Source organism: Tympanuchus pallidicinctus, unplaced genomic scaffold, assembly GCF_026119805.1.
Source record: "Tympanuchus pallidicinctus isolate F22 unplaced genomic scaffold, pur_lepc_1.0 scaffold22, whole genome shotgun sequence".
NCBI classification, from domain to species: domain Eukaryota; kingdom Metazoa; phylum Chordata; class Aves; order Galliformes; family Phasianidae; genus Tympanuchus; species Tympanuchus pallidicinctus.
Genome location: NW_026294739.1, coordinates 32,845,456 through 32,857,623, shown reverse-complemented (window position 1 = coordinate 32,857,623; position 12,168 = coordinate 32,845,456). Strand labels below are relative to the sequence as shown.

The following is a 12,168-nucleotide window of genomic DNA, read 5'->3' as shown; positions in this document are numbered from 1 at the left end:
ACAATGTAGCATCATAAGTAAAGGCCAAGTTCAAATGATGCAATAGGAGTAGCAGAACACCACGTAACAATGGGCAAAGCATCCAGCAAGAGGAATACTTCTAAATGAGCTATAGTTTTGCCGTCAAAGCAACAACAACAACAAAAAAAGAGAAAATAATAGCACGGCACTATATTCTATGTAACTTCTATGGTAATTCATTCTCAGTGCCACCTGATACTCGTGCTTCTGTTGTAGCCCACAGTCATCCCTGGAAGACACAGCCACAGAGTAAGACCTAGTAATGAGCGATTATTGCAGAGTGGGGGAGGGGGAAAGAAGGGGGGAGGGGGAAGCTCCCCTGCGTTGTTTATCCAGGAACCACTCTGTGCCTCACTCCCACTTCCATCACTCAGCAGCTATCAAATAATGCTGCCTGCGACGCTGTACTTCCTACAGGCGAGCCACATTTCTGTCACGTACAGGTTAACAGGTGTTTGAAAACAGGAAAAACTTAAGTATGATGCAGGGGTCTGTGCTGCATAGCCTGCGGTGTGTGTATGTGTGCCCCCTGAACTCCACCAGTTTCTGACAGCACTTCATGTACTGCATGGGAACTGCAAACCCTCAGCATTAAGGAAGGCGCTCTGCTCTGCACCAGTGCGTGCAGCAGCAGCACAGGGTTACGTGCTGCGCCAAAGAACTGCTCTCAGAATTAAGTCCTGGTGCAACCAGAGAAGGTGAAGAGACATAATACCTTAGGGAAATGGTTTTATTTATTCTGCCTGGATGCATATATTGCAATCATCCATGTAGCATGATCCACAATGCTGAAAACCATTTCATTATGTTCTATAAGTAAGAGCCTGATGTGGTTCAATTGTATCAATTATGCAACTCTTCTAAGTGGTGTAGTCAAGGGTAAATGCAGGCAAAGGGCACTCCCTTTGTACCTGCTTCTACTCTGGGCACTTCTAATATTTACCTGCTCCTCATATACCACAGACAGATCTATCTGCCCACTTCTATTTACTGCTGTATCACTGACTGCTCTTTGGTCAAGAGCTTTTCCTATGCACCGATGACACAATGAAATAGAAAATGGAAGTCAAGACACTGCTATGTGTTTGTCTGTTGTGCAAGATCTAAGTGTGGCTGTAATTTTGAGCAAAGCATCGCTTTTAAACAATGTTTAAACTGACACTATTATTATGCAATATAATTAATTATAGCTAGAAGGGCATTTGAGGTTATTTGGCACTACCTTTGTCCATTTCATAATTATACCAAGAGAATGACTAAGTTGTGCCCAGCCTAATTGTATTCATTTGGTTTTATCCCTCCTCTCTGCCATCCTAAGTCACTTGTATTCTGATCTGAGAGTTTTTTGGAGAAGTTTGGATGTGCTTGTGCCAAACACAATGGAGCCCAGGCTAGCTAGGCAGCCTCAGGTGATATTGCAATTGAAGCACTAACAATAGCAATAATAATTACCACTAGACAAAGTGATAAGTACAAAACAAACGTCACTTTTTTCAGTCACTGTTACCGTTACCGACAGAAGATTTACCCTTATCTGCTCCTGCTCTGTGCATTCTAGGACATGTTTGTGTAGCCAGAAGATAAAGCTTCGTGGCACGATGTGACGTCTTTCAGATGTACTGGGAGCCCAGCAGACACCTCCAGAGAGCAGCTGAAGAGCAGCAGCAGATGGCTGCAGCAGCATGCAACGCACCAGCCCCACTGCCCTATGCAGCATGGGGGTTCAGTGTTCAAGGGATGCACAGTGCAGCTCAGAAGCCTGGGCTGATGGCGCTGGGTGCTGCAGCGCAGACACAGCACTGTGCAACCTCTGTGCCCCAGGACCTGCAGTTTGCTGCTGGTGTTAGGGCTGCGGTGAGGATGGCAGCTCACGCAGCCTCTGGAGCCAGGCTGGCTGCCCAGCAGCCCAGCCACAGATTTCGTGCCATATTGGAGCTCAGCAGCTGCCCCAAGCTGGCAGGCTGTGTGCCAGCCAGACGAGCTGCCCAGAGGTAGCGGTGAGTAAAGCATCTCTTCTGAATGTTACTTGACAGTGTCCAACCAACAAAAACAAAAATTAAAATTTAAAAAAAAACAAAACACAACAGTGATAAAAGTGACTTCCTCAGAAAGGAATCAGCTTAAGAAATGGTCTTACCTTAAGAAAAAGCTCACTTGGTCTTTCCAGAAGGGAGCTCGCAAGCAGGAGGGGGATTGGCATTATAGACGGTCTGACAGACAGGGCAAAGGAGAACAGCTTTAATCTAAAAGAGGGGAGATTTAGGTTAGATGTTAGGAAGAAAATCTTTACTCAGGTGTGGGGGGTAGAGTGGCGAGGCCAGCCTCTTTTCAGCAGTGTGTGGAGACAGGACAAAGGGAAACGGCCAGAAAGTGCAGCATAGAAAGTTCTGCACAAATGTGCACAAGAACTTCTTTACGGTGAGGTGATGGAGCACTGGAACAGGCTGCCCAGGGAAATGCTGGAGTCTCCTCTGGAGATGTTCAAGACCTGCCTGGACACCTACCTGTGTGACCTGGTGTAGGGAACCTGCTTTGGCAGGAGGGTTGGACTCGATGATCTCTGGAGGTCCCTTCCAACCCGATTCTGTGGCACTGGCACAGGCTGCCTGGAGAAGCTGTGCATGTGCCATCACTGGAGGTATTCAAGGCCAGGTTGGATGGGGCCCTGAGCAGCTTGATCTGATGGGTGCAGTTCTGCCCATGCCAACTGGGCTGGGACTTTAAGGTCTCCTCCGACCTAAGCCATCCTATGATTCTATGACTGTTTGGTGACAATGAAAGGCTACAGTCTTCAGCTGGTGGCTGGATACTGGATTGCACTTGTACGATAGAACTGCCTGCAAGGGCTGAATACCATAATTAACAGGCATTTTTTAGAAATTATTGGTTAATGCCATGTAATAGAAATACTGCCAACTGTTGCTGATAAAACTTCGCTTGTTCCTTTGGTGGTATTGCATAATGACTCAACACTGCTTCAGTGGGAAGATACCTTTGTCTGTTACATATCGCTACGTTCATTTTTACAATGGTTTATATGGCAAATAATACAAATTCTGAAACTTAAAATAACTACAGTGCCAGCTGCGTCCTGAGCAATCACAGCACTGGTAACACAAGGCCTTTTTATCATATAGCATTAATGATCCAGTCCCCCTCCCACAGCAAGCAGTGTGGCCTTTATCATCAAGGCTGTTTAAGCAGGACTAAGCTTAAAGGGTTCTACAACAGGGAAACGTGCTAATGTAAGTTTCACGTCCATCTGATACATTTCTCATGCAAGTTGTACATGACCACCCAGTGCACCTCTGCACATTTTTAGTAACAAAATCTATGAGCCATACTGGGGAATCCAGGTTGTGCTGAGATAATGGGCTCTACTCATATGATGCAGCTGTCTTATCACCAAAGAACATTTTCACAATATTGCAATAGTGACCGAAAGGTTATTTCTCAAACCTTGTCTGTCACCCAGCAGGTACCAGCTGAAAAGTTTCTGTTTGATTGCTAAAGAGTAGAAAGCAATGAGCACACATTGGCAAATCTTAGATCAGGCATGATGTGGATGTTGCACATTTCAGACTAACGCCCACCTTCACTTCAGGGAAAGGAGAAACCAGACCTGCAGACACACTAATCGCTCCTGCTCTCAGAGTTCCCACTCACCTGTTTGGAAATGAGCAGCAGAACCTTGCTGCTTTCTATTTACTGCACTGAGAGCCAGTGATCTCAGTACTTCCAGTCATCAATTACATGGCTGTTACATTACAGCATTTTATGATGCAAAATCCTCCTAATGTACAAATTAAAAAAAATATATGTAAGTCTGTGCTGAGACTGACAATTCTGATACAAGAAGGGGAGGTGAAGTCCAATCTCTGCCCAGCTGGGAGGAGCACAAAGGTGATGACACACCACTTAGTTTTGGGACAGCTTGGAGGTGTGGGTGTGCGACCCGCCAAACCAGGGTCACTTCACCCAAAGAAGGGTAAGCAGCAGAACTGGGCAGTCATGCACAGGACTCAAGCCAGACTGTGCCAGTCAAAACGAGAGCTCCCAAAGCCTGGTTTCTGGTTGCACCCACTGCTGAGCACAGACTGTGCATCCCATCAAGCGCAGGAGGTGATGTCCTTCCGCTGTTTCTAAGGGAAGGCGCTTCAGAATGCACAGGCACAGACACTCAGCAATGCTGGTGCTGGACACATGCAGACGTGGCTGAAGAAAACTAAACAAGTTGCATCAGAACCAAAGGGATTCAGGCAGCCCATCCCACTGGCTTTCATAGTGCTGAACATGACGGGCTCTTAGACAAACCTGTGGATCCCAGCCTGCTATGTGATGCTGCTAAGTGACTCTTGTCAGCAGAGTGTAGCAACTTGACTACCCTTTCACAGAGCACACTCTGGCCTGGGTACTGCCCAGGGGAAAAGCAGAGCCTCACAATTGGAAGGCAGGCACCAAAAGACAAACATGGGGCTGGAAGCTGGACAGTCCCAGCATACAGGTCAGAAATAAAGCTGCTTTTATAGCAAGGATTTCAGTATATGGTCTGGCTGTTGCTGACCTTGTCTGAGAACCTCCCAGCAGCAGTGTGCCCATTAGTTGATATGCTGCAGGCCTGTATCAGATGACACTGCTATTACAATGCCTACAGAGGTAGAGAAGCTCATATGTTAACAAATAATACTGAGTGAATCGACTCCTCCTGCCTGCATTGCAGTTGCTGTTCTATTCCCTCCACTAAACTGAGCTTCAGGAGACAATTTTCCAGACCCCATGTATCACTGCAGTGGGAGTACTGTTGTAGACCAGGTAGAAAAAGTGGAGTTGTGAATTCACCTTCTCTTTTGAAATGTTACTCCATCCACCCACACCTCTTTCTTCTTTGCTAACTCCAGTCACCTATCCCCAGGACCTACGCCCACTCTGATCCCAACTCACTGATGAACATACATGGAAACAGACCTTGCTAAATAGATTGCAGCTCCTGTTCCATGGCTGTGTTTATAGGATCATTTGGATACTAAATCTAATACATAAATGAGAACCCACTGGTTGAGTAAGGTCTCTGGATTTAGTGCTCGCTCCATGAAACAGGTTACCCAGCACAGCAGCTCTGGGTGCCCCAGGACACAGGGCTCAGCCAAATGGAAGCCTGACCCCGAAGACGTTAACGTGGGTTCTGATGCCATTTGGGAAATTCTCCCCATAGTGACAGGACACTCAGAACCTGAGTGAGGAGACACCTGAACCATTCAGAGGACTCCACCCAACAGAGGCCCCATCAGCCAAGGTGCCAAAGGTGCCCAGAGTCCCACATCTCTGTCCCAGGGAAAGCCTCGCATGCTGGGGACTGGGACCCTATGAGCTTGGGCTCACTTCAGTTAAAGTCTTCCCACTTTATAGCAACAATGTCCTGAAAAGATGGAGGATGCAGAACAGAAAACTCAGCATGGCACAGTGATGCAGAAAAGCTTTCAAAAGGTCAAGTCAGGGAGAAGTGGACTAACTCCGGTATTTTAACAGCTTGGCATCGATGCTATAAATTACAACAAAGTGTGCTGGATATCTTATTTTGTGTGTGTGGTAAACTGTACAGTTAGAGTCTGAATAAACCTCTTTTGTCAAATTTACTACCTTTCTGATATAAAAATATATAAACTTAAACAAAGAAGAAGTGGAGACCTGCCAAGCCAGCCTACTTCGGTAAGAACTGCACTGACAAGGGAGCAATTGTGTCTTAAAGCTCAGGGGCTGAAACGATCAGTTTTTGAGGGCTGGCAAAGCCCTTCTGGAAGGAGCTGTTCTGTATGCAGTAGGAGCTACAGTAAAAGAAAAAAAAAAAAAAGACACTGTTCTGAAAGAACATAATTAAATTTTTGCTACCAGAACTGCTTCCCTGTTTGATGGGAAGGCTGCATGTAAATAGCTGCTGTGAAATATACCAGGGTAACAGCACCTAGGAGCATTTTAATGATGATATAAAATTCACAAGTAAATGATATAATGTACTAAGTAACTTACTAGGCTGAATACAAAACAAAGAGTGATGGTTTTACTCTGCAGTGAATCTCAACAATGAGTTCTAGGCTTACCAGTCCGATGCCAAACATGGGAACTTCCATAGGCAGCAACACCTAATTACTGCTGGGTGGAGGTGAATCAACCACTTTCCGTCACGAAGCCAATGAGGGACCCTCAGACAATCTGCCAAAGGTGGGTGGGTGAATGAGTGTTACTTTCTTGCTAGGCTCCCATCAGGGCACCACACCTTGTGATATTATCTCTGTAATAAGCAAACAACTTTAAATGATATTGTGTCACTGCAAATGAAGCAGGAGGGTGACCCAGCAAGTCAGATTTCATTAGCGCATGAGGGACCGCACTCCAGCATGCAGGTACACACACACACTTACCTTCAGACCTTCAAACCTCAGCCTCCCGTGCAGAGCAATATAAACCTTAGCCAAACATGCCTGAGACTGCGTCGCCTTCAGAGATGCACATGGATTTGCAAATGCACAGCAGGCTTATCACTACACCGATGTCCTATTTGCTTTTCTGTGTGCCACTGTTGAAAGTTTTCTAATGTGCTAGGTAAGAAGAAAGCAAATGAGGCAGAAATTCAGCTGCTCAATCACATTAATATGGGTACAGTAAAAGATGACAGGATTAAATATATTTTGTCTAATTAGCAAGCCATGTGCAATGCTGCCTGCCCAAGTGTTCATGCACTCAGGCTCATTGCCTCCCACCACTGCACCTTCCTGCCTCTTTCCTCAGTTGCAAATACCTGCTCTAGTTCCAGTTACAGGGGACATATCTGGTCTGCCAAACTTTCCAGCTGTGAACACACCATTGACTCCTGCCAGCCCTCCACTGTTCTGACTAGCATTACCAAGAGTTTTCCATACAAAAGGAGTGATTCAGAAGACTTCAGAGGTGTCACCTTGGCTGGGAACAAGGGCTGTTATCTGTCACAAGGAGAGAGCTTCAAGTCACCCAAAGGCATACCAGATCGGTTCACAAGGGCCTGAACTACAATAGCTAGATAAGTATGCTGATAGAAAGTAAGAAAGAAAATGGTTGAGAAGTCACCAGGTCGGACTGCAGGGCCACAGCAGGAAAAAGGCTTTGCCAGAGCCATACCTAGTGAAACTCAACCGTCTTCTGTGAATTCAACCTGCTATAGGCCATTGTGCTAATGTGTATTTTGGCAAGTGCCTGACCCTTCCTGTTGACTGAAATACTCATGCTCTCTAGAAATGACCAGGCCTGCACCCAACTCTCCAAACAGCTAACCTTCTTTTTTATTTCTTCCTCTTTCAAAACCAGTCAAATCCCTGCTGGGTGCCAGCGTCAGACAATACCACACTCTACCATCCGTTGATCTGGTTCCTCCTTGTTTCTTCTGTTTAGAACTGCTTCATGGTAACACAAAAGCCATAGCAACAACATTAGGATGGTCACTCTTGGTGGCCAGGCTGGGAAGAAAGGGAATCCCAACAGAGGAGTAGTAGGTGTGTCCTGCTTAGGTTGCTTCTGAATTTGACCTGCTCAGCCGCTCCCTACCAAAAATTCCCTCAACCAGCACATCAGGCTCATGCTGTAGGTGTCACAAACTCCACACATGTAATCAACTGGCTTCTTCTGAAAGGGATTAGCCTAAGCATTAGCAAAGAGCTAGATATCATTTTTAAGGTATCAGTACATTTTTTATCAGGGAACATTACCAAGCAAATTCATTTGGAAGCCATTCCAAACACAATGACAAGAATGCAACTCAGAACAGGCAGCATGGATTTACTAAGGTCAAACTGTACCTGGCCAACATGGTTGTCTTCTGTGCTTGAAATGACGTGCTGGATAAACAAGTTAGGGATGTTGTGGATGTCACTTACTTTGGTTTTAAAATAGCCTGTAACATTGTCTCCTGTCTAAAACAAACTAGAGTGGTACAGACTTCATGGATGGTCCACAGCACGCCTGGAAAAAGCACATGAAGCTCAAAAGGCAATAATGGTCAACAACTAGACTTCTAATTAATTGCATTAAGAAATGGCATTTTTCAAGGGACAAAACTAGAGCCTGTCTTCACTAACATCCTGGATGAAAGGGTGCAACGCGTGCTCTGCATGTTTGCACATGACACTGCATTTAGGGTGTAGATCATTATGCTGGAGGACAGGACAGCCATCCACATGCTCTTCAGCAGACTAACCTGACAGAAATCTCCTCAAATATATCAAAGAGAAAGACAAAATCTGCACACGATACAGAATTAATCTGTGCAACAGCAGAGGATGGGAGCTGAGTGGTTAGCAAGGAGCTTTACTGAAAAAAGAAGCTGGGGTCCCAGTGGACAAAATGCTCATCATGAGTCAGCTGGGAGCCTGTGCAGTGGTGACGGCCAATTGCACCCTCGCTGCACAGGAGGTAACGGAACCAGATGCTCATCAGCAGTGCACAGTGTGAGGGCAACGACCGCAAGCTGAAGCAGGAGAAATTCCATTGAATATAACTGGAGAAATGTTTCAAAATGAAAGCCGACATGCACTGAAATGGGTGCCCAAAGAGGTCTGTAACATCTACACCCATGGAGACCTCCAACATTTAACAACAAAGCCCTAAGTAGCCTAGGCTCGTGCTGAAGTTAGCCCTGCTTTGAGGAGGTTGGTTGCAGCCCTCTAGATGCTCTTTCCAACCAAAATTATTTGATTATTTTTTAATTTTTTTTTTTAAACAGCTGTTGATCCGGGAGACCTGGCTGGAGTTAGTTACAGATTCCTCGAAAAGAACTAAGCTGTTATCTCCACAGCATCACCTGCCAGTTATTACTTATTTGTAATATGAATGAATTCAGTGCATACATCACAAGTCCAGACAGTCAAGAGACTTCAGGTCTGAGATTTTATCTTTGAGGATCAAAGAACTGAACTTTCTCTCCCTGATCTTCAACCTGAGCAAAAAAAGAGGCCTGTCTTTAATGCACTGTCAAAACCTCCTCACTTCAGAGGCAGCATGAGAAAGACTATTTCTGGGCTTTATTTTAGATTTATGCAGCTTGTGGTGGCAACTGGACACGTTGTGAGACCTTCTAATAAAACAATTGTTTTGGCCTGAAATGTTGTAAAAGCAGTGTACAACAGATGTCCTCCAAATGCAACACCTACTCCAATATCTGTATCCTACCATATATACACGCACATTTATATGCAGCAATCCAGGCTGCCAAAGGCTCAGAAAATCTGCTAGCTACCATGAGAAATGGTTGCTGGGTTTTTGCAGAATCACACTGCAAATGTGAGGCGTGGATCCATGAGGCTATGCCTTCCTGCAGCATGGGCTGCAGTGCCAGGTGTACCGGCACACCAGGAGAAGCTAAGGACAGAGAACTCCCCAAAAGACACTGGTGTGCAAGGGTATTTTTACCTCCCAGGCTCAGCACAGACACAGGTCACCACAGTGAGTCACAGCCCCAGATGTCCCTTGAAAAACCGCAGCTGACCCAGGCACTTGCTGTCAGAACCACAATGAATGCCCAGAAAGAGCAACAGATTTAGCCCTAATCTCTGCACCAGTTGGGGTCTGTGATACCAACACAAAACCCGGACCAAGAAGCAAAAAATAAATAAATAAAAGTAAAAACCCATATGTATTTGAAAGCACGTCCAGAAACAAACAAGCAAAACCTCTTATCCAAACAAATCATAGTTAGATCTTGGGTGAGACCATGTTTATGAAGGTTTAGCCAAGAAGCTTGCTTGGAGATACCTCTCCAGCCTTAGCATAACACAACCAGCCTGGACAAGCACTACTAGAAAACACTTCATTAAAATGCTGTTGTGGTATTCATTTATAGGTAGCAATTTATATCACACCCATCGTACACACCAATCTGGCAGCTATGATTGTCAAATCAGACTGCTTCTTCCCCAATACCCCCTGCCCAGAGCCCACCTCACTGCCCACACTCTCTCAGCAAAACAACTACTTCCCACCTGACATGGCCATCCCTCTGAATAAGCCTTTGTTTGAACTAATTGATCTCTGTGTGTTCCAAACACAGCTGGGCATCAAAGATGCAACAGTCTCAAGAGCCAGGCACACATCTATGGTGCTCTGCAGCTAGGTACTCTTGGGTACAAGCTGTGACCGCTGCAGAGCTCTCCCCAGGAGACGGCTGGCAGCTGCATTCTGCATCTGCTGGAGAATCCAAGCGGCTTCAGACATATCAAGGGCAATACCAGAGAAGTTTCTCCGTGTGTTGTGGATGCTGGTGGAAAAGCTAGTGTGATAAAACACCTTACAAGAAAGCACTGGGTGTGTCTTCAGTGGGGAGAAGTCAAAAAAAAAAAAAAAAAAAGGAAGAAAAAAAACTGGCAAAAAAAGAGGTTAGATGAGGTAGCTGGGACTGCCAGGGGCAATCTGAAATCAGTTTACATTAGAGCAGGTTGCTCTTGATTTTGCTACAGCAGTTGTCACGCTTGGTAAGAATAACAAGCTATTCATATGGCAGCCACCATTGTGCAGCTCAGCACATGCAGCCTAGTGGAAAGAAATCTAAGCAAATGTAGTGACTAGGACAGGACATTAAAAAAAATGGTTATGTAAATAAGTTTCTACTTCAGAAATCTGTGAGAACAATTGTTTCCCTGTAAGAGGGCTTCATCATTGCAGCACATGAGGCTTTATCCTAGATCTGCACTTTGAAATGCCCACAGTGGGGACAGCCCACTGCAGCTCCCAGATTCTTCCCACTGTCTGTCCCTTTCAATCTCCAGCTTTTTTTTAATACTCTCAAGTTCTTCAGCTATCTAGAGTTCCACCTTCATGCATGCCCAGAACTGCCCCAGTCTTGACAGGGCCAAGCAGCTCAGCCCATTTCACACCTAACTCTGATCAGGATCCAGAAACTGGGCGTTGCTTTGCCTGAACCCCCTGAGGGCTTTGATTGGGGATTATATGTTACCCAGTGACTGTTCCACGTAAAATGCATAAACAGTCCTGGGAGCAGAATCCGGACTCTCAAACTCCCATGTGAATGCTCAAACCAGTAGGAAAGGCAGCCACGCTCCCTCGCATGCACTTGCTTTGTGGCCCAGTGATTCAACAGCACGCTGCTGAGTGCAAGCAAGCAGTGCCTAGCTCCCCGCTCCGTCGTCTGGATGCTCTGCAAGAGATGGAAGGTGGGAACAACGACCCCAAGGACAACAGCAACCCAGTTTGTCACTTCCTGGCTGCCAGCAATCGATGTTTCAGATTAAATATATTTGCTGAGACAGAAAGGCTGTCTGTACTCACCTTCCAGAGGAGCTGTTGTGCTGGGGTGTCTGCAGACTTAAAAAGCTTAAATTTTCCTATTAGTCTCTCTGGTCCCAACACTGACAGTTTTGGATGTTGTGCAGAAGCATCAGGCTTGCCTTGGCTACATGGTGTGGACTGCTGGCTCTAAAGCTGGCAGGTGGGCACTACAAGTCAGAAAGCAAAAAGCTTAATAATGAGACATCAAAGCACTCCTGGGTATAACTTCAAAAGTCTCTATCTGCAAACAGTTACACCAGGAAGTTACTCAGCCTGGGCACTCAGGTCTCGGAACAACAAATGAGGAGGTTGGTGAGGTAGCATGTGGTAAGGCATAAACACCATTGAGAAAATCTGTACTGCTGCTATTGCAGAAGCAAGTCCTACTTACCCCAGCACTGCACTAACTCCCTCCTGGGTAAGGCTCTTTCCCTGACACACTTTGTCATGTCTTTTAATTTAGGAGGAGGGAAAAAGCTTGGCTTCTTCCAAAAAGCAAAGAACTGTATTCAGGTAATTGTTAAATAGCAAAATGCTCTCTGTGCCCATTTGCATTGCACCAAGAAACAATTTTTCAAGAACTACTTACTGTAAAAATGCACAAATGGTAACATTTCTTTGAAGAAACATCACACGAAATGCACAAAAAATGCCTGGAAAACACCCTATCTTGCACAGAAAGCAAAAGCTGCTCCTAAGTTTCACTTACTGCAGCAACGGCTTCACAGCCAGTTTCCCCATTTGCTTCAGTGCTCAGAAAGTTCCTTTGGAAATCACTCAGCACACCAAGCACACACACATGAAACATAGGGAAGAGCCAAGTTACTTCTAGCAATTGCTCTC

The 12,168-nt window shown here is 45.6% G+C and overlaps 1 long non-coding RNA gene across 12 annotated transcripts in view; it reads right to left on the bottom strand.

Annotated features, from left to right (window-relative positions):
* The window catches only part of LOC128082023 (uncharacterized), a 40,088-nt gene that overhangs the window by 10,628 nt on the left and 17,292 nt on the right, over window positions 1-12,168 (bottom strand). For 7 of the 12 annotated variants that reach the window (XR_008207509.1, XR_008207503.1, XR_008207506.1 and 4 more), the window contains 4 exons: window positions 11,326-11,492; window positions 7,845-8,007; window positions 6,117-6,307; window positions 2,159-2,264 (listed from right to left, as the gene is read on the bottom strand). This is a non-coding gene — a long non-coding RNA (uncharacterized LOC128082023). Of the gene's footprint in view, window positions 1-2,158; window positions 2,265-4,585; window positions 4,670-6,116; window positions 6,308-7,844; window positions 8,008-11,325; window positions 11,493-12,168 lie in introns of all 12 variants that reach the window. The other 5 variants (XR_008207508.1, XR_008207502.1, XR_008207500.1 and 2 more) reach the window with 5 other exon arrangements.